The 22,899-nt window shown below is 44.0% G+C and overlaps 1 long non-coding RNA gene across 1 annotated transcript in view; it reads right to left on the bottom strand.

Moving 5' to 3' along the window:
• LOC141086197 (uncharacterized) overlaps nucleotides 1-22,010 on the bottom strand; it is a 92,205-nt gene extending 70,195 nt beyond the window's left edge. The window contains exons 1-2 of the long non-coding RNA XR_012231533.1: nucleotides 21,716-22,010; nucleotides 9,996-11,982 (exon numbers count right to left, since the gene is read on the bottom strand). This is a non-coding gene — a long non-coding RNA (uncharacterized lncRNA). The remainder of the gene's footprint in view (nucleotides 1-9,995; nucleotides 11,983-21,715) is intronic.
• Between the last annotated feature and the right edge of the window lie 889 nt (nucleotides 22,011-22,899).

The raw sequence follows: 22,899 nt of genomic DNA, 5'->3' as shown, positions 1-22,899 counted from the left end.
TGACCAGTATTGGGACTGTTTTAAATGGGGGAGGCAGTCCTGTTACTGTGCAGAGCGACACTATGTTGCCTTTTTTTCTTCATCTGGTGTAGTTTAGAAGTTGGAAAAAAATTAAGTAATGTGCTCTGCTAGTTAACTGTGTTATTTCCTGCAGAGACGAGCCCTGGCTGGATGAAGATGAAAAGCAAAGATGAAGGACTTCACCTAGAGAGGTCACTGGTGAGTCAGTGTGCTACCTGTACACTGACACTATACACTATATACAGACCTCCTGTGTACAATGCCACCAGTGATCACTGTATTACCTTTAGGCTGTGTGCCCACGTAGTGTTTTCTAAGCGTTTCTGCGTTGTTTTTAAACGCACAATTCTGCCGCGAAACACTTAAAAAAAGCATTCCATGCATTTTTAATAGAAAATGCACATGTTGTGCCAATGGTGCATTTTTTACCGTTGCAGAATCACTTAGTGGTAAAAAACGCAGCATGTTCATTAATTTTGTGGAATCGCCCGCGATTCCACATACCATCAATTATATGGGCAAAATCGCTTAAAAAAATGCATGCAAAAACTCTTGACAAATGCTTGTCAAAAACAGCATGCGTTTTCCCGGGAGCAGGGTGTGCGATTCTGCTCAGGTTTATTCTGCATGAGAATCGCTACGTGGGCACATTACACTGACACTATATACAGAGCTCCTGTGTATAATGTCATTGATCACAGTATAACCTGTACAATATATACAGCACTCGTGTGTATAATGTCACTGATCACTGTATTACCTGTACACTGTACACTATATACAGAGCTCCTGTGTATAATGTCATTGATCACAGTATATATAACCTGTACAATATATACAGCGCTCATGTGTATAATGTCACTGATCACTGTATTACCTGTACACTGATACTGTATACAGAGCTCCTGTGTATAATGTCACCTGGATTGCTGCACTGTATTACCTATATACTATACATTGTATACAGAGCTCCTGTGTATAATGCCACCGGTGATCACTGTATTACCTGTACACAGACACTGCATACTAAGTACAGATCTCCTGTATATAATGGCACTTATGGTGATATTAGTATTGTGTTTTTTTTATTAATGATCAGTATTATAATCAGGGCCGCCATCAGGGCATTACTGCCCTTACTACTGTATGGGGTCCCATGAACAGTAGCAAAAAGAGGGGCCCGGATGCGCTGGCAGCCCGGGCCTTCCTCTCTTGATACTGCTGTTTGGGCTACAGGCACAATAGTTCATGGCCGCTGCAAGCCAGATACATAACACTGCGGTGATTTAAAGATAAACCTACAGTGTTGTTAGTGAATGCGGCTGCCAAAAATCGGTGCTGTACCTTTAAAGCAGCAGCAGGACCAAGTGCATCATGGTCCGGATCCTGGTCAGGTGACAGGCTGCGCGCTCTTCTTCATTCTCGAGCAGAGCAGCAACATGTCACGTGTTATGATTGAATCACCGTAGGAGGCAAAAATAGAAATGCTAGCTAAGTCCAGAAAACCAGAGAAGTTGGCAGCTATCGGATTGCAGACCCCTGAACCTATCAACACAACTAGCAGTAGCCGTGGGGGGGCTCCTACGATGCCCTAGGCCCCTCGATCACAGCCGGAGGACTACATAGCCTAAAGACAGAAAGGGAAATCTAAACTGCCCCAGAGCAGACCCCAAAGCAAAAGGCAGCCCCCCACATATAATGACGGTGAAGCAAGAAGAAAGAACAAAACACAGACAGAAAGATAGACTGAGCAAAGATGGGGCCCACGCTAGCTTAGATAGGAAAGGACAGGAAGGCTGCTGTCTGCAATCTGTGAAAAACCCTATGAAAATAAGAGCCAACAAACTGACAGTAAAAAAAGGCCCTGAAGACGCTAGGCTTCAAAAAAGCTATGTCAGTACTCAGGAATATTCTGAAGACAGAGCAACAGGCAAAAGGAGATTCAGCTCACCCCAGCAGGGAATGGCAGAATCCAGAAAAGCAAGGAAAACAAAACACTAATGCAAAAAGGCAAAGCAGAAATCTTAGCTTTAGATGAGCAGGAATCAGACTGGTTTCCTAGAAGTCCACAGAGAAATCACCCGCAGGCCAGAAGGGCGTCGGCAGCCTTATATCCAGTCATTAACTCCACTCAGCCAGTCATCATCATCAGCCCCAGGTGTTTGACAATCAGGCTCACTACCTTTCTTCACCAGAAGAGGGAGTTCCTCGGGCCTCAGTAGTGAAGGGGAAAATGAACTCACAACAGTACCTCCCCCTTGAGGAGGGGTCACCAAACCCTCAACCACGCCACCAGGGCGATCAGGGTGAGCCCGATGAAAGGCACGCACCAATCTTTTGGAATGAATATCAGAGGCAGAGACCCAGGAATTATCCTCCTGACCATAACCCTTCCACTTAACCAAATACTGGAGTCTCCGCCTAGCCAGACGGGAATCCAGTACTTTCTCTACCTCATATTCCATGTTACCTTCAACCAATACAGGGTCTGGAGGTGCAACCCCCGGAACAACAGGTTCAACAAACCTCTTCAACAAAGATTTATGGAACACATTATGGATTTTAAATGTGACAGAAAGAGCCAAACGAAAAGAGACCGGATTAATAATCTCCAAAATCTTGTAAGGTCCAATAAATCTAGGCTTAAACTTAGGAGAAGCCACCTTCATAGCAATATTTTTTGATGATAACCACACCATAACACCAACCTTAAATTGGGGACCAATGGTCCTATGTCGGTTGGAAAACCGCTGGGCCTTTTCCTGGGAGAGAGATAACTTATCCACCACTTGGTCCCAGATCTGGTGCATTCTCTCCACCACAGTGTCAACCCCTGGGCAGGCAGAGGGCTCCACCTGCCCTGAAGAAAATCGAGGATGAAACCCAAAGTTACAAAAAAAAGGAGACATCAAAGTGGCAGAACTAGCTCTATTATTTAAAGCAAATTCGGCCAAGGGCAAAAATGAAACCCAATCATCCTGATCAGCAGAAATAAAACATCTCAAATATGACTCCAAGGTCTGGTTTGTTCTCTCTGTCTGCCCATTGGTCTGAGGGTGAAAAGCAGAGGAGAAGGACAACTGAATTCCCAGCTTGGACCAGAAAGTTCTCCAAAATCTAGACACAAACTGGACTCCTCTGTCAGATACAATGTTCTCAGGAATCCCGTGCAAGCGAACCACCTGTTGTAAAAACAGGGGCACCAATTCAGAGGAAGACGGCAACTTAGGGAGTGGTACAAGATGAACCATCTTAGAGAACCTATCACAAATCACCCAAATAACAGTCATCCTTTGAGAGACAGGCATATCAGAGATGAAATCCATTGAAATATGGGTCCATGGCCTCTTGGGGACAGGCAAAGGCATCAACAACCCACTAGAGCGAGAACACGATTTAGACCGGGAGCACGTCCCACAGGACTGCACAAAATTCCTGACATCACGAGACAAGGAGGGCCACCAAAAAGACCGACTCACCAGATCTCTAGTACCAAAAATACCTGGATGACCAGCCAATGCAGAGCAATGAACTTCAGACATCACTCTCTTCTTCCACTGGTCAGGAACATACAACTTTCCACTGGGACAACGCTCAGGTTTGTCCTCCTGGAACTCTTCTAGAGCACGTCTCAAATCGGGCGAGATGGCAGAAAGAACTACCCCTTCGCCTAAGATGGTAGCAGGCTTGGTCACCACAGGAGAATCAGCAAAGAAGCTCCTAGAGAGGGTGTCAGCCTTGACATTCTTGGTTCCAGGAAGAAAAGAAACCACAAAAACAAAACGCGTAAAAAACAAGGCCCACCTAGCCTGTCTAGGGTTCAAGCGCTTAGCCGACTCTAGGTAAATCAAATTCTTGTGGTCAGTGAGGACCACGACTTGATGCTTAGCTCCCTCCAACCAATGTCTCCACTCCTCAAATGCCCATTTCATGGCCAACAGTTCCCGATTCCCCACATCATAGGAAGAAACAGCCTCCGGAGACCAATTTAACACATCAGCACTCTTCTTAGTCAAATCAGTCAATGGCTTGGCAATACTAGAAAATTTTGCTATAAATTTCCGATAAAAATTAGCAAAACCCAAAAACTTCTGGAGGGCCTTCAAAGAAGTGGGCTGAACCCAATCGTAAATTGGCCTGTACCTTGGCCGGGTCCATTTCAATAGTTGACAGGGACAAAATAAATCCCAAAAAAGAAATCCTCTGTACTCCAAAAAGGCATTTAGATCCTTTGACATACAGGGAATTCTCCCTCAAGATCCGGAACACAGTCCGAATATGTTCCACGTGAGAATCCCAATCCTTGGAGAAGATCAAAATATCATCCAGATAGATAATCAAAAATTTATCGACAAAATCTCGGAAAATATCGTTCATGAAGCACTGGAAGACAGAAGGGGCATTAGTGAGCCCAAAAGGCATCACCAGGTACTCAAAATGTCCCTCCGGAGTATTAAACGCTGTCTTCCATTCATCCCCATGCTTAATGCGAATAAGATTATACGCCCCCCTGAGGTCAAGCTTGGTAAACCAGCAAGCACCTTTAACTCTGGAGAATAGATCAGAAATCAGGGGTAACGGATACTGATATTTAACAGTAATTTTGTTGAGAGCACGATAATCAATACAAGGTCTTAATGATCCATCCTTTTTGGCTACAAAAAAAAACCCGGCACCTAAGGGTGACGAGGATGGTCTAATATGACCCTTCTCCAACGCCTCCTTAATATAGGATCGCATAGCCTCGTGCTCGGGTACAGATAAATTGAAGAGCCGACCCTTGGGAAATTTACACCCCGGGCTCAGTTCAATAGCACAGTCATAACTCCTATGAGGAGGCAGAGACGCAGACTCATTCTCACTAAATACATCATAAAAGTCCGCCAAATAATCAGGAACATCATGCGACTGAGGAGAGGTGGAAAACACCGGAGCGTCACTAAAGGCAAACCGACAATCCCAACTCACCACAGACACAGATTTCCAATCCAAAACCGGATTATGAATTTGTAACCAGGGAAACCCCAGAACAATAGTATCATGCAGATTATGTAACACCAAAAACCTGCAATTTTCTTGATGGTCTGGGGCGACCCGCATTACCACCTGGGTCCAAAACTGAGGTTTATTTTTAGCCAAAGGAGTAGCATCAATCCCCCTCAAAGGGATAGGTGTCTGCAGAGGTGTCATCGGAAAGCCACAGCGTTTAGCAAAATCCAAGTCCATTAGGTTTAGAGCTGCTCCCGAATCCACAAAAGCCTTGGCGGAAAATGTGGACAGGGAGCAGATCAGAGTAATAGCCAGAAGAAACTTAGGTTGAACACCACCAACAGAAAACGTGTGTGCAAAGTGTTTCTCGCGTTTAGGACAGACAGAAATAATATGCGAGGCATCTCCACAGAAAAAACACAACTTATTACGCCTTCTGAACTCCTAACGCTGCTCTCTGGAAAAAACTCTATCACATTGCATAGGTTCAGACATCTGTTCAACAGGTGGCAACACCTCTCGTGCAGCTCTGCGTTCGCGTAAACGCCGATCAACCTGAATGGCTAAAGACATAGAATCGTCAAGACCAGAGGGAACAGGAAATCCCACCATAGTATCTTTTATGGCTTCTGACAACCTCTTCCGAAAGAGAGCAGCCAAGGCATTATCATTCCAGGTAGTAAGTACTGCCCACTTTCGGAATTTTTGACAGTACAATTCTTCAGAATCACGACCCTGGTTCAATGCCAGCAGGGTCTTTTCAGCCTGATCAATGGCATTAGGTTCGTCATACAACAACCCCAAGGCCTGAAAAAATGCGTTCACATTAGTCAGAATAGGATCATCTGGTTTCAAAGAAAATGCCCAATCCTGGGGATCGCCACGCAGCAAAGAGATGACAATTTTAACCTGCTGCGCGGAGCTCCCTGACGAGTTAGGCTTCAAGGCAAAAAATAATTTACAATTATTTTTGAAATTCAAAAATTTAGACCGATCCCCAAAAAATACATCAGGTGTAGGAATCTTTGGTTCAGCAGCATGTGAAAGAGCAAGGTAGGCGGAAATTCCCCGCACTTCTGCAGCAAGCTGCTCCACACGATCAGACAATTGCTTTATCTCCATTGAGAGAAAAAAAAAATTCCCCCTACGGCCTCAGAGATATAGAGGAAAAAATATACACACTTTTTTTTTTTTTATACAATTCTTTCCTGCTATTGAGTACCCTAGAATCTGCGGTATGGCGGGTGATTCTGTTATGATTGAGTCACCATAGGAGGCAAAAATAGAAATGCTAGCTAAGTCCAGAAAACCAGAGAAGTTGGCAGCTATCGGATTGCAGACCCCTGAACCTATCAACACAACTAGCAGTAGCCGTGGGGGGCTCCTACGATGCCCTAGGCCCCTCGATCACAGCCGGAGGACTACATAGCCTAAAGACAGAAAGGGAAATCTAAACTGCCCCAGAGCAGACCCCAAAGCAAAAGGCAGCCCCCCACATATAATGACGGTGAAGCAAGAAGAAAGAACAAAACACAGACAGAAAGATAGACTGAGCAAAGATGAGTCCCACGCTAGTTTAGCTAGGAAAGGACAGGAAGGCTGCTGTCTGCAATCCGTGAAAAACCCTATGAAAATAAGAGCCAACAAACTGACAGTAAAAAAGGCCCTGAAGACGCTAGGCTTCAAAAAAGCTATGTCAGTACTCAGGAATATTCTGAAGACAGAGCAACAGGCAAAAGGAGATTCAGCTCACCCCAGCAGGGAATGGCAGAATCCAGAAAAGCAAGGAAAACAAAACACTAATGCAAAAAGGCAAAGCAGAAATCTTAGCTTTAGATGAGCAGGAATCAGACTGGTTTCCTAGAAGTCCACAGAGAAATCACCCGCAGGCCAGAAGGGCGTCGGCAGCCTTATATCCAGTCATTAACTCCACTCAGCCAGTCATCATCATCAGCCCCAGGTGTTTGACAATCAGGCTCACTACCTTTCTTCACCAGAAGAGGGAGTTCCTCGGGCCTCAGTAGTGAAGGGGAAAATGAACTCACAACAGTCACGTTTCTGGGAGGCAGAAGATGCTGAAGACAGCGATGAGGCAGAGGAGGCGGGCAGTGTGTGAGGACTTGGAGGAAGTTGTAGAAGGGAGTGAGGTGAGGAGATGGCAATCTGCTGATGTGAGTGAGAAGTTGGGAATCTGCTGAGGTGAGGAGATGGGAGGCTGCTGAGGTGAGGAGATGGCAATCTGCTGATGTGAGTGAGAAGTTGGGAATCTGCTGAGGTGAGGAGATGGGAGGCTGCTGAGGTGAGGAGATGGAAATCTGCTGAGGTGAGGAGATGGGAGGTTGCTGAGGAGAGGAGATGGGAGGCTGCTGAGGAGAGGAGATGGGAGGCTGCTGATGTGAATGAGAAGTTGGGAATCTGCTGAGGTGAGTAGATGGGAGGCTGCTGAGGTGAGGAGATGGGAGGCTGCTGAGGTGAGGAGATGGGAGGCTGCTGAGGTGAGATGGGAGGCTGCTGAGGAGAGGAGATGGGAGGCTGCTGAGGAGAGGAGACGGGAGGCTGCTGAGGTGAGGAGATGGGAGGCTGCTGAGGTGAGGAGATGGGAGGCTGCTGAGGTGAGTTAGAAGTTGGGAATCTGTTGAGGTGAGGAGATGGGAGGCTGCTGAGGTGAGGAGCTGGAAATCTGCTGAGGTGAGGAGATGGGAGGCTGCTGAGGTGAGGAGATGGGAGGCTGCTGAGGTGAGGAGATGGGAGGCTGCAGAGGTGATGAGATGGGAGGCTGCTGAGGTGAGGAGATGGGAATCTGCTGAGGTGAGGAGATGGGAGGCTGCTGAGGTGTGGAGATGGGAATCTGCTGAGGTGAGGAGATGGGAGGCTGCTGAGGTGAGGAGATGGAAATCTGCTCAGGTGAGGAGATGGGAGGCTGCTGAGGTGAGGAGATGGGAGGCTGCTGAGGTGAGGAGATGGGAGGCTGCTGAGGAGAGGAGATGGGAGGCTGCTAAGGTGAGGAGATGGGAGGCTGCTGAGGTGAGGAGATGGGAGACTGCTGAGGAGAGGAGATGGGAGGCTGCTGAGGTGAGGAGATGGGAATCTGCTGAGGTGAGGAGATGGGAGGCTGCTGAGGTGTGGAGATGGGAATCTGCTGAGGTGAGGAGATGGGAGGCTGCTGAGGTGAGGAGATGGAAATCTGCTCAGGTGAGGAGATGGGAGGCTGCTGAGGTGAGGAGATGGGAGGCTGCTGAGGTGAGGAGATGGAAATCTGCTCAGGTGAGGAGATGGGAGGCTGCTGAGGTGAGGAGATGGGAGGCTGCAGAGGTGATGAGATGGGAGGCTGCTGAGGTGAGGAGATGGGAATCTGCTGAGGTGAGGAGATGGGAGGCTGCTGAGGTGTGGAGATGGGAATCTGCTGAGGTGAGGAGATGGGAGGCTGCTGAGGTGAGGAGATGGAAATCTCCTCAGGTGAGGAGATGGGAGGCTGCTGAGGTGAGGAGATGGGAGGCTGCTGAGGTGAGGAGATGGGAGGCTGCTGAGGAGAGGAGATGGGAGGCTGCTAAGGTGAGGAGATGGGAGGCTGCTGAGGTGAGGAGATGGGAGACTGCTGAGGAGAGGAGATGGGAGGCTGCTGAGGTGAGGAGATGGGAGGCTGCTGAGGAGAGGAGATGGGAGGCTGCTGAGGTGTGGAGATGGGAGGCTGCTGAGGTGTGGAGATGGGAGGCTGCTGAGGAGAGGAGATGGGAGGCTGATGAGGTGAGCAGATGGGAGGCTGATGAGGTGAGCAGATGGGAGGCTGATGAGGTGAGGAGATGGGAGGCTGATGAGGTGAGGATATGGGAGGCTGATGATGTGAGGAGATGGGAGGCTGCTGAAGAGAGGAGATGGGAGGCTGCTGAGGAGAGGAGATGGGAGGCTGCTGAGGTGTGGAAATGGGAGGCTGCTGAGGAGAGGAGATGGGAGGCTGCTTTTTTTTCAATTTCACCACACTTTGAATTGTTTTCCCTTTTTCCAGTACACTATTTGATAAAGCCAGTCATGTCATTCAAAAGTACAACTCGTTCTGCAAAAAACAAGCCCTCACATGGCCATATTGATGAAAAAATAAAAAGTGGTTATATATGACTGGGAAACATCTTTATTTGGGAAATTGTTCTATGCTTGCACTGCAGTGCATTGGACTGGGCGCCGATCTCCTGGCCTGCATCCTCATACATGCTGTGAGTCTGCTGAGTTCTAGTCAGGAGACCCGCAGCCTGTCCATGCACTGCGGTCCGAGCGCAGATCGATATCCACCTACAGCTTCATACATGTACAGAAAACAATACAATAATCTGCAATCAGAAATGCAGATTATAAAAAAAGTCACAATCTGGTTTCAATTATTTAAAAAAAATAAAATGTATGTGACTCATTTCCTTAAAGAAAAAGAAAAATATACCTAAACAGAGTATTGGGTATTTTAACAAATGATTAATAGGTTACAGTACAGTAGACCTCGGCCAAAAGAGTTTACCTTGTTGTTGTGGCTGCAATTCTTTTGGCCAGAACAAAAGCTGATGGCTATATGTATGATCTGGGAAATGTTAATGTGTGATTGGTGAGGATGTGGTGCAGAAGTGGAGTTTTTCCAAGAGTGGGCGGTGGGACTCTGGAAGATTTGAGGCAGGGCTGGGGTGGAGCCTGGACGGAGTCTCAAGGGGGCCCAAAAATTTTTACAGTATGGGGCCCTGAAATTCCTAATGGCAGCCCTGATTGTAATATTCAGTCACTATTGTATTGCCAACTGTTTAGCAATAAGGTTCGGATACGGCTTTAAAGAAGGCACCACTTGGATATAACACAATTTTATTATGCAATTATTAATTTAAATGATAGAATACCAAATTAATGGAATGTATGACAATGATATAGCAATTACGGAAAATAGAAAGTGATATGATATTGCGTATACTTATATATATTCAGATTACAAAGGTTTTGGTACATATACTCACATCAGAAAGAAGAAGAGAAAAGAAACTTCACTAGGGGCATTTACGTCATCTGTCCGGAAAATACGTCAGCTGGAGAAGCAGTCAGCGAAGACAGAGAATGCTTCCTAGGATCCACACTGTGAAGAGCATCCCCTTACACAGGTCCACAAAAGCTTCTGCCTTCAGTGACTGCTTCACCAGCTTTTATATGCTTTAAACAAAAGGTTTACACAATATAATATTGTGTAAACATGAAAATACACAAGTTAGTTGTCTGATGTTCCAATCACATGACAGTGGCCAGCTATCATGAATAAACAACATCAAACAAGACTTGCCTCTTCGGACTATTTACTCTTGCCCTAACATTTACATATGATAAGAGTAAATCATACACCAGAACAAAGTTTCCAACAACATGCTATGAGCACAAAATATATATATTTCAGACTACGGTTAAAGAGATCTTTAAGATTGAATATACTATAATGGTTTCAGATCGCCAACTATATTTCTGGTTTTACATCAGGCTTCCCCAACAATATTTCTATAGCTTTATGTAAAAGAATCTGCAATTGTCTATATGCCTAGTCCACTTTTAACCCCCATATGACACAAATATCAGATGATGTCTTGTCTATATACTGCACCATTCACTGCTCTTAAAATTCAAGTAAGTCAACAGCATACACAAAGGTTAATCCTTTCCAGTAATCCAGATTAAACATACTGATTCAACAAGCATTGTCATTTAGTGTACTCAACATTGTGTCACTGTGGGAACATCACATCAGAAATGCAGCTAATGGTCTGATAAACTTACCACAGACAGAAGTCAAATAAACCTTATTGTTATACAATGACAAACAGCAAACATAGATTCTCAAGATTGTCGCTGTAACCATTATCTTGTCTGTCCTGGCCTAAATGCAGTCTGTATATTTCAGGTTCCTATATTTCAATATACAGTAATTTCAACATGGACTCAAAAATAGGCATCTTTTATTTAATTCACACTACAATCCACCCTTGGCTATCTGAAACCATATATTATTTATATCCAGTACCATATCCTAAAGGAATAACATCAACAGATGAGCGACATAAAGAAAACAAAGAAGGAATACATTGTATACAACAACATAAAGCAATACATGCACAGATTATCCCAAAAATTACTCCTAAAATATAGCGTAAATACCCAAAATTAGGCAGCCAGGAAAATAACCAATCCCACCATCTACTGTCACTTTGTGTGATGTGATTAACATATTCCTGTAACTGATCTATCTGAGACTGCAAATCCTGGCTGTGATCAGACAAATTAAAACAACACATACCATTAAACTCTTGACATCCATGATTATGAATTAACAACAAAAAATCTATAGTTGCCCTATTTTGTAAAATTGCTTTCCGGTAACTTTGTATAGTCTTTATAGTGATCATATCTTCTGTAAGAAAGTCCTCTCCAGTACAGTTTATGCAAGCATAATACGGGTTGTACATATAATTCTGGAGCACATCTCCTTCTTCAATCTCCTCATCTCGGATAAATCTCCCTATCAAGTTGGTCCACAGTCGTAAGGGGGTTGGTATGGCTACCATACAAGTTTCCAACACATTTGTAGCAATAGCAGTCTTTGCCATACAGGAATGGCTCATGTTTGTCAGTTGTGCCAAATAGCTCCATAAATTCTGCTTGGTCTTCCATAAAGCCTCATTTTCCTTGATCAGAGTTTCTCTTTCCCCTCTGTATAACGGTTGGGTAGTAACAGAGATCAAAAGGACCATGCCTGTAACACCGGTCATCCACCATCTCCAATTTTGAATCTGATGGTTTGTGCTCACTGATAAGTGGCTTTCTCTCCAAGATGTCCGCATTTCTGGTGTGCCCACTGAGCCAATCCAAGTAATTTCTCAGTTGGGTCAGGCTCCTCACTGGCATCAGCAGCTGATATTTTGGAGTGTTCATCTGCTATTGTATTGAAGAGTCTTTCCAGGGTATCTGAAGCACAATGAGCATCAACATGAAATACAGTCACTTTAATTCTTTGCACAATTGCCCAGATATCTTGCCACAATTCTTTCCCCCACACTTCTGAATTGCTGTATATTTTCCAATCATTCTGAGCCCAAGTTGGTAACCATGTAGTCAATCCATTTGCCACAGACCATGAGTCTGTATACAAATAACATTCACTCAGTGATTCCTGTCTCAGAACACTGTAAATTGCATAAAGTTCTGCATATTGGCTGCTCTTCCCCTCACCAGTGGTAATTAACATCGTGTTGCTTGCTGGCTGATACCCCACTGCCTTCCACACCCGATGGTTACCTTGATACCTGGCTGACCCATCAGTGAACCAAGCATGTTTCCGCTGTTCAGGACTCAATTGTTCAAAAGGAACCCCCATACCACAGGTGATTCCTGAATTGACCTCTCTGGCTCCTGTGGCTGAAGTTCTATTGGGACTTTAGCTATTTTCTCATGTAATGTTGTAATCCCACTTACTCCTGGTTTCGCCCGGTCCTGAATATACCATTTCCATTTAATTACCGATGATTCCTGGGCATGGCCTATGCGGTGGGTTTTTGGGGTACTACGTATCCACTGCATGATTGGAATTTCTGGTCTAATTGTTACCTCATGTCCTATTGTCAACTGTTCTGTGTCAATCAATGCCCAATAACACGCCAATAACTGACATTCAAAAGGAGTATAGCGCTGGGCCGCTTAAGGTAATTTTTTATTCCAAAACCCCAAGGGTACTTTGTTTCTCCCCTGCTTTTGCCACAGACTCCAATTAGCATACCTTTCCTGTACTGACACATTCAATTCCACAGGCTCATCATCCAACACTGGCCACAGATCCAATGCCTTTTGCACTGCTTCCTTGGCTTGTTCAAATGCTGTCTGTTGCTCCTCACCCCATTCAAACTGATATTTTTTCCTTGTTACCTTGTAGAGGGGGGTGAGTATTTGGCCAAGGTGTGGAATGTGCTGTCTCCAAAACCCAAAAAGTCCTATGAACTGTTGTGTCTGTGTCTTGTCTCTGGGCATGGCAAAATCAAGAATCTTTTGCCTAGCCTGTGGTGTCATGTCCCTGTGTCCCTTGTTCCATTGGATACCAAGGAACGTCACTGTTTGTGCAGGTCCCTGCACCTTTTTAGGATTAATCTCCCATCCCTTGCTCCTCATGTGTTCCATGTAACTGCTGGGCTACTTCCTCTTCTGTGTCTCCCTGCACCATAATGTCATCAATGTAATGAGATATCTGCATGTGTGATGGAATGACAAACTCATCCAAGTGTTCTCCCACTACCCTGTGACAAATGGTTGGACTGTGTAGCCACCCTTGGAGAAGACGTGAAAATGTATATTGTCTTCCCTTCCATGTGAAAGCAAACTGATTCCAGTATTTTTCATCAATTGGTATGGTGAAGAAAGCATTAGCCAAATCCAACACTCCATACCAAGTCCCTTTGTGTTTCTGTATGTGTTCAATCAAAGTGACAGTGTCAGGTACTGTGGCTGTGAGGGGAGGGGTGTGTTTGTTCAGTTCCCTATAATCCACAGTCATTCTCCATGAACCACCGCTTTTTTTCACTGGCCAGACAGGATTGTTCCATTCAGTAGTTACGGGTATAAGCACGCCAACATTCAACAAATCCTGAACTGTCTCGCTGATCTCTTGTTCCCCCCCTGGGATTCTGTACTGTTTCATACTAATCACCTTTGAGCTGGGAGGGATTTCTACTGGAGGCATTTTAACCCCTTCCTGACATGAGACGTACTATCCTGTCCATGGGACCCGGGCCCCTATGCCCATGGACGGGATAGTACGTCTACCGCGATCAGCGGCGCCCACGTGGTGAGCGCCGCTGATCACGGCCGGGTGTCAGCTGATTATCACAGCTGACACCCGGCATAATGTGTCAGGGGCGGTCACGGACCACCCCCGACATGTTAACCCCTTGCACACCGCGATCAAACATGATCGCGGTGTACCGTGGGTTATAGGGAAGCATCGGCAAGGAGGGGGCTCCCTCCGTGCTTCCCTGAGCCCCCCACGGCAGCGCAATGTGCAGCGCTGCTGCCGGGGGCTCCTTTCCTGCAGGCCCCCGAATCCAAGATGGCGACGGGGGCCTTCGGGAGCCTGCAGGAAGCTGGCTTCCTCAGTGCCTGCAAAGCGCAGGCATGAGGAAGCCTTCTGCAGTGCCTGTGACAGATTGCTGATCTGTCACACTGATCTGTGATGTGACACATCAGCGATCTGTCACAGGACAGTGATGTCCCACCTGGGACTATTTAATAAAGTAAAAAAAAAATTAAAAAAGTGTTAAAAAAATCGCCAAATAAATTAGAAAAAAAAAAAAATTCCCCCAAATAAATTCATTTTTTAGAAATAAAAAAAAAACAATAAAAGTACACATATTAGGTATCGCCGCGTCCGTAACGACCCGCCTTATAAAACTGTCCCATTAGTTAACCCCTTTAGCGAACCCCTTAAAAAATAAAAATAAAAAACGAAGCAAAAAATAATGATTTATTATCATACCGCCAAACAAAAAGTGTAATAACGCGCGACCAAAAAGATGCATATAAATATCCATGGTACCGCTGAAAACGTCATCTTGTCCCGCAAAAATAAGCCACCACACAGCATCATCCGCAAAAAAAAAAAAAAGTTATAGCTCGCAGAATAAAGCGATGCAAAAATAATTATTTTTTATATAAAATAGTTTTCATTGCATAAAAGCGCCAAAACATAAAAAAATGACCTAAATGAGGTATCGCTGTAACCGTACTGACCCGAAGAATAAAACTGCTTTATCAATTTTATCGCACGCGGAACGGTGTAAACGCACCCCCCCAAAAGAAATTCATGAAACGCTGGTTTTTGTTCATTCTGCGTCCCAAAAATCGGAATAAAAAGCGATCAAAAAATGTCACATGCCCGAAAATGGTACCATTAAAAACGTCAACTCGTCCCGCAAAAAATAAGACCTCACATGACTCGGTGGGTCAAAATACGGAAAAATTAGAGCTCTCAATATGTGGTGATGCAAAAACTATTTTTACAATAAAAAGCGTCTTTTAGCGTGTGACAGCTGCCAAACATAAAAACCGCCATAAATAGTAAATCAAACCCCCCGTTATCACCCCCTTAGTTAGGGAAAAATAATAAAATAAAAAAATGTAGTTATTTCCATTTTTCCATTAGGGTTAGGGTTAGGGCTAGGGTTAGGGCCAGGGTTAGGGTTAGGGTAGGGTTAGGGCTACGGTTAGGGTTAGGGCTAGGGTTAGGGTTAGGGCTAGGGTTAGGGCTAGGGCTGAGATTAGGGTTAGGGGTGTGTTGGGGTTCGGGTTGGAGATAGAATTGGGGGTTTCCACTGTTTGGGCACATCAGGGGCTCTCCAAATGCAACATGGCGTCTGATCTCAATTCCAGCCAATTCTGAGTTGAAAAAGTCAAATGGTGCTCCTTCCCTTCCAAGCTCTGCCATGCGCCCAAACAGTGTTTTACCCCCACAAGTAGGGTATCAACCTACTCCGGTCAAATTGCAAAGCAATTTTTGGGGTCCAATTTCTCCTGTTACCCTTAGGAAAATGAAAAATTGGGGGCAAAAATATCATTTTTGTGGAAAAAAATGATTTTTTTATTTTCACGCCCGAGCGTTATAAACTTCTGTGAAGCACTTGGGGGTTCAAAGTGCTCACCACACATCTAGATAAGTTCTGTGGGGGGCCTAGTGTCGAAAACGGGGTCACTTGTGGGGAGTTTCAATAGTTTAGGTACATCAGGGGCTCTCCAAACGCACATGACACCCGCAGACCATTCCATCAAAGTCTGCATTCCAAAATGTCACTGCTTCCCTTCCGAGCCCCGACGTGTGTCCATACAGTAGTTTTCTCCCACATATGGGGTGTCAGCGTACTCATGACAAATTGGACAACAACTTTTGGGGTCTAATTTCTCCTGTTACCCTTGGGAAAATAAAAAAATTGGGGACTAATTGATCATGTTTGTGGAAAAAATACGATTTTTTTATTTTCATGCCCGGGCATTATAAACTTCTGTGAAGCCCTTGGGGGTTCAAAGTGCTCACCACACATCTAGATAAGTTCCTTAGGGGGTCTCGTTTCCAAAATGGGGTCATTTGTGGGGGTTTCCACTGTTTAGGTACATTAGGGGCTCTCCAAAGGCAACATGACACCCGCAGACCATTCCATCAAAGTCTGCATTCCAAAACGTCACTACTTCCCTTCCGAGCCCTGACGTGTGTCCATACAGTAGTTTTCTCCCACATATGGGGTGTCAGCGTACTCATGACAAATTGGACAACAACTTTTTGGGTCCAATTTCTCCTGTTACCCTTGGGAAAATGAAAAAATTGGGGACTAATTGATCATGTTTGTGGAAAAAATACGATTTTTTTTATTTTCATGCCCTGGCATTATAAACTTCTGTGAAGCCCTTGGGGATTCAAAGTGCTCACCACACATCTAGATAAGTTCCTTAGGGGGTCTCGTTTCCAAAATGGGGTCATTTGTGGGGGGTTTCCACTGTTTAGGTACATTAGGGGCTCTCCAAAGGCAACATGACACCCGCAGAACATTCCCTCAAAGTCTGCATTCCAAAACGTCACTACTTCCCTTCCGAGCCCCGACGTGTGTCCATACAGTAGTTTTCTCCCACATATGGGGCGTCAGCGTACTCAGGACAAATTGGACAACAACTTTTGGGGTTCAATTTCTCCTGTTACCCTTGGGAAAATAAAAAAATTGGCGACTAATTGATCATGTTTGTGGAAAAAATACAATTTTTTTATTTTCATGCCCGGGCATTATAAACTTCTGTGAAGCCCTTGGGGATTCAAAGTGCTCACCACACATCTAGATAAGTTCCTTAGGGGGTCTCGTTTCCAAAATGGGGTCATTTGTGGGGGGTTTCCACTGTTTAGGTACATTAGGGGCTCTCCAAAGGCAACATGACACCCACAGAACATTCCCTCAAAGTCTGCATTCCAAAACGTCACTACTTCCCTTCCGAGCCCCGACGTGTGTCCATACAGTAGTTTTCTCCCACATATGGGGCGTCAGCGTACTCAGGACAAATTGGACAACAACTTTTGGGGTTCAATTTCTCCTGTTACCCTTGGGAAAATAAAAAAATTGGCGACTAATTGATCATGTTTGTGGAAAAAATATGATTTTTTTTATTTTCATGCCCTGGCATTATAAACTTCTGTGAAGCCTTTGGGGGTTCAAAGTGCTCACCTCACATCTAGATAAGTTGCTTAGGGGTCTAGTTTTCAAAATGGGGTCATTTTTGGGGGGTTTCCACTGTTTAGCTACATTAGGGGCTCTCCAAAGGCAACATGACACCCGCAGACCATTCCATCAAAGTCTGCACTCCAAAACGTCACTACTTCCCTTCCGAGCCCCGACGTGTGCCCATACAGTAGTTTTCTCCCACATATGGGATATCGGCATACTCAGGACAAATTGGAAAACAACTTTTGGGGTCCAATTTCTCCTGGTACCCTTGGGAAAATAAAAAAATGGTGACTAAAAGATCATGTTTGTGGAAAAAATACGAATTTTTTATTTTCACGCCCGGGCGTTATAAACTTGTGAAGCACTGGGGGGGGGTTCAAAGTGCTCACCTCACATCTAGATAAGTTCCTTGGGGGGTCTAGTTTACAAAATGGTGTCATTTGTGGGGGGTTTCCACTGCTTAGGTACATCAGGGGTTTTCCAATCGCGACATGGTGTCCAATCTCAATTCCAGCCAAAAACGTCAAATGGCGCTGCTTCCCTTCCGAGCTCTGCCATGCGCCCAAATAGTGGTTTACCCCCACATGTGGGGTATCAGCGTACTCAGGACAAATTGCACAATAACTTTTAGGGTCCTGTTACCCTTGGAAAAATAAGAATTGAGGGTGAAAAGATCATTTTCGTGGAAAAAATATGATTTTTTTATTGTACAGCTTTATGTTATAAACTTCTGTGAAGCCCTTGGGGGTTCAAAGTTCTCACCACACATCTAGATAAGTTCCTTAGGGGGTCTAGTTTCCAAAATGGTGTCATTTGTGGGGGGTTTCCACTGTTTTGGTACATCAGGGGTTTTCCAATCGCGACATGATGTCCGATCTCAATTCCAGCCAAAAACGTCAAATGGCGCTGCTTCCCTTCCGAGCTCTGCTATGCGCCCAAATAGTGGTTTACCCCCACATGTGGGGTATCAGCGTACTCAGGACAAATTGCACAATAACTTTTAGGGTCCTGTTACCCTTGGGAAAATAAAAATTGGGGTGAAAAGATCATTTTTGTGGAAAAAATATGATTTTTTAATTGTACCGCTGTACGTTATAAACTTCTGTAAAGCCCTTGTGGGTTCAAAGTTCTCACCACATACCTAGATAAGTTCCTTGGGGGGTCTAGTTTCCAAAATGGGGTCACTTGTAGGGGGTTTCCACTGTTTAGGTACATCAGGGACTCTCCAAACGTGACATGGCGTCCGATCTGAATTCCAGCCAATTTTGCATTGAAAAAGTCAAACGGCGCTCCTTCCATTCTGAGCTCTGCCATGCGCCGAAACAGTCGTTCCCCCCCACATATCAGGTATCAGCGTACTCAGGACAAATTGCACAATAACTTTTGCAGTCCAATTTCTCCTGTTACCCTTGGTAAAATAAAAAAAATTGAACCTGAAGTATTTTTTTTGTGAAAAAAGTTAGATGTTTATTTTTTTTTAAATATTCAAAAAAATTCCTGTGACGCACCTAAAGGGTTAATAAACTTCTTGAATGTGGTTTTGAGCACTTTAAGGGGTGCAGTTTTTAGAATGGTGTCACTTTTGGGTATTTTCTATCATATAGACCCCTTAAAGTGACCTCAAATGTGATGTGGTCCTAAAAATAAAATGGTGTTGTAAAAATGAGAAATCGCTGGTCAACTTTTAACCCTTATAACTTCCTAACAAAAAAAAATTTTGGTTCCCAAATTGTGCTGATGTAAAGTAAACATGTGGAAAATGTTAGTTATCAAGTTTTTTGTGTGCTGTATCTCTGTGATTTAAGGGCATAAAAATTCAAAGTTGGAAAATTGCAAAATTTTCAAAATTTTCGCCAAATTTCCATTTTTTTCACAAATAAACGCAAGTTATTTGAGTGAAATTTTACCATTACATGAAGTACAATATGTCACGAGAAAACAATGTCAGAATCACCGGGATCCATGGAAGCGTTCCAGAGTTATGACCTCATAAAGGTACAGTGGTCAGAATTGTAAAAATTGGCCCGGTCATGAACGTGCAAACCACCCTTGGGGGTGAAAGGGTTAACTTTCCTAACCATCACTGGGGCTGCTTCAATGAAAGGCCTCACTGATAGCTGAGAAGGTCTGGCTGTCACTGAGGGGGGCACCCTAAATTGATATTTACCATCCTGTAATTGCAAAGTCATTCCTTTCAGTATGTCAATGCCAATTACTGTATATACTCGGGTATAGGGCCAATCATTACATTGTACATGGCTGTAGGCAGATTCCCTATTTTCAATTACACTTTAGTCTGTACTGCTTCTATTTGTTTGCCCCCTAGTCCTGTGATTATCACCTTTCTTCCTTTGAATTGTTTTGGATTACCATAAATTAAACTGGCCTCCGCCCCCCAATTAATGGTCAAATTTACATGAGGGCGTTTATCCAGATGGAGGGCTCGGCCAGAGAGTCAATTACTCATATCTCCCTTTGACTGAGAAACCACTGGGGAAGGAGAAGTTAACTCTCTTTGCTGTGTTTTAAGTGTCTGCAGTAATGCTGCCTTTACCTCAGGAAAAAGATCGCAAAGATCCTCAAACCCCGGCGCTGTGGGTTTCACTGGCGACGAAGAGGGAGTGGGCCCTCTCCCCCCTCGTGTCCAACTACGCCCACGCTGTGGAGATTCAGAATCTTTCACTGTCACCTTTTTATTTTGGGAACTTTCTGATTTCTTATGAAGCCCTTGCTTTTGGTATAATTTCCACATTTCATCTGTACCAATGCCATCAATTTTCTCTCTAGGAACCCCATCTTTCAGTAAGGCAATAAACATATCCTTGCGTGAGGTGCGGTAGCCATTACTATCACCTCTGGACTCTCTACGCTGCTCCCCAGATGTATAGTTACCACTGTGCTTGGGACTCGGACCCCAATCTCCTAAATCTCCTAACTGTGGGATTGCCTCTAAGGTGTTAGATATAGTTTTCCCAGTCTGATTCACCATCAGGGTCATCATTACATGTTTATAAGCTGGGGGAGCAGCCCTGATTATGCGATTCCTGATGGACGCACTGACAAGGGCATCCATGTAAGTGTCATATGTGTCTGCAGAAATGGCGTTTTTCATAACCTCTTCCTTTAACATCTGACAACAATCTTTTAAAGTAAACCATGGCTTCTCATTAGGGGGCCAATCTGCTTCAGATGGATATTTAAGCCGTAATGCCATGGCCACTACATCCAGCATACTGCAGACTACATGTGGCTGATGAATCTGCAGTGTGCGGAACGCTTCATTCACAACAGGTTCATGACTCAGCTGCATGAACTTTGGACCATCTACAATGTCTAGTCGCACCCCATGGGCTCCTGTCTCCCATAACCTAACTGCCCAGATAATCAAGGATTCATTCGATTTTTGGGAAAAACAATCATGAAGATCATTGAGTTCTTGTTGACTAAAATCCTCCATCACATCTCTCTGCTGTCTACCTGCAGGGGTCTCTACGACCCGCCTGCGATGTATAGGAAGTGCCTTCACTGAGTCAGCAGGAGGATCAGTCTCCCTCTGCTCATTGAAATACCCATCCTGGTCAGAGTCAGAGTCAGTGGAATCCCACACATCACCATCCCATTGGTCGGGATCCCACTGAACCCCAGCCTTCGCTATGGCCAAAGCCACCTTTTTCTTATTCACTTTACCACGTCTCTTTTTATATTTGTACTGGGCTACACATACAGCTGCCCTTTCTGCAACATTCTGGTACCCATCACATTTATCCATTAGCAGCTTATTCTGACAGTGCACCATTGTCACAGCACTCTGCATCTCACACACTTGCTGTTCTAATGCTTGTATTTTTTGCAGCAATTTAAGCCGTTCCTCATGCTGCCTCCTATAAGCATGTAACAAGATCCATCCTCTCCTGCCCACAGCACTCAGCTCTTTGTTTTTTCCACTCTCACTCTCTGCAGACATGTCACCACATCCGAAGGTTCAGCCTCTTTTAAACATTTATCCCATGATTCACTTAATCCTACACATTGGGACCATTCATTGGCCAAAATATGGTAAGGAGCCTGCTCCCACCCTGGAATTTCAACAGAAACATTCACAACCTCTTTTTTCTTAAAGAGAGACATTTTGTACGCAATATGACACACTTTTTCTGGACTATCGGAATTTGTAGTTTAAATTCCGGATTTTCAATTCTAAGCCTTCTGCGCATCCTGCCGACTACGCCAATTTATGTATTGCCAACTGTTTAGCAATAAGGTTCGGATACGGCTTTAAAGAAGGCACCACTTGGATATAACACAATTTTATTATGCAATTATTAATTTAAATGATAGAATACCAAATTAATGGAATGTATGACAATGATATAGCAATTATGGAAAATAGAAAATGATATGATATTGCGTATACTTATATATATTCAGATTACAAAGGTTTTGGTACATATACTCACATCAGAAAGAATAAGAGAAAAGAAACTTCACTAGGGGCATTTACGTCATCTGTCCGGAAAATACGTCAGCTGGAGAAGCGGTCAGCGAAGACAGAGAATGCTTCCTAGGATCCACACTGTGAAGAGCATCCCCTTACACAGGTCCACAAAAGCTTCTGCCTTCAGTGACTGCTTCACCAGCTTTTATATGCTTTAAACAAAAGGTTTACACAATATAATATTGTGTAAACATGAAAATACACAAGTTAGTTGTCTGATGTTCCAATCACATGACAGTGGCCAGCTATCATGAATAAATAACATCAAACAAGACTTGCCTCTTCGGGCTATTTACTCTTACCCTAACATTTACATATGATAAGAGTAAATCATACACCAGAACAAAGTTTCCAACAACATGCTATGAGCACAAAATATATATATTTCAGACTACGGTTAAAGAGATCTTTAAGATTGAATATACTATAATGGTTTCAGATCGCCAACTATATTTCTGGTTTTACATCAGGCTTCCCCAACTATATTTCTATAGCTTTATGTAAAAGAATCTGCATTTGTCTATATGCCTAGTCCACTTTTAACACCCATATGAAACAAATATCAGATGATGTCTTGTCTATATACTGCACCATTCACTGCTCTTAAAATTCAAGTAAGTCAACAGCGTACACAAAGGTTAATCCTTTCCAGTAATCCAGATTAAACATACTGTTTCAACAAGCATTGTCATTTAGTGTACTCAACATTGTGTTACTGAGGGAACATCACATCAGAAATGCAGCTAATGGTCTGATAAACTCACCACAGACAGAAGTCAAACCTTATTGTTATACAATGACAAACAGCAAACAGATTCTCAAGATTGTCACTGTAACCATTATCTTGTCTGTCCTGGTCTAAATGCAGTCTGTATATTTCAGGTTCCTATATTTCAATATACTGTAATTTCAACATGGACTCAAAAATAGGCATCTTTTATATAATTCACACTACAACTATGTGGTGGTAATATGTTGTCCAGCCATGGTGTGGCAGAATTTGTTCCTTGTATGTGCTATTATTTGGTCAATATGCAGTGGTAATTAAGTGGTCTGGTCATGGTGTGGTGGTATTTGTTCCTTGTATGTGGTATTATTGGTCACCATGTGGTGGTAATATGTGATTTGGACATGGTGCGGTGGTAT

The sequence above is a fragment of the Dendrobates tinctorius genome, unplaced genomic scaffold, assembly GCF_039654945.1.
Source record: "Dendrobates tinctorius isolate UK_male_01 unplaced genomic scaffold, ASM3965494v1 ptg000030l, whole genome shotgun sequence".
NCBI lineage: Eukaryota > Metazoa > Chordata > Amphibia > Anura > Dendrobatidae > Dendrobates > Dendrobates tinctorius.
This window is presented reverse-complemented; position numbering and strand designations above follow the sequence as displayed.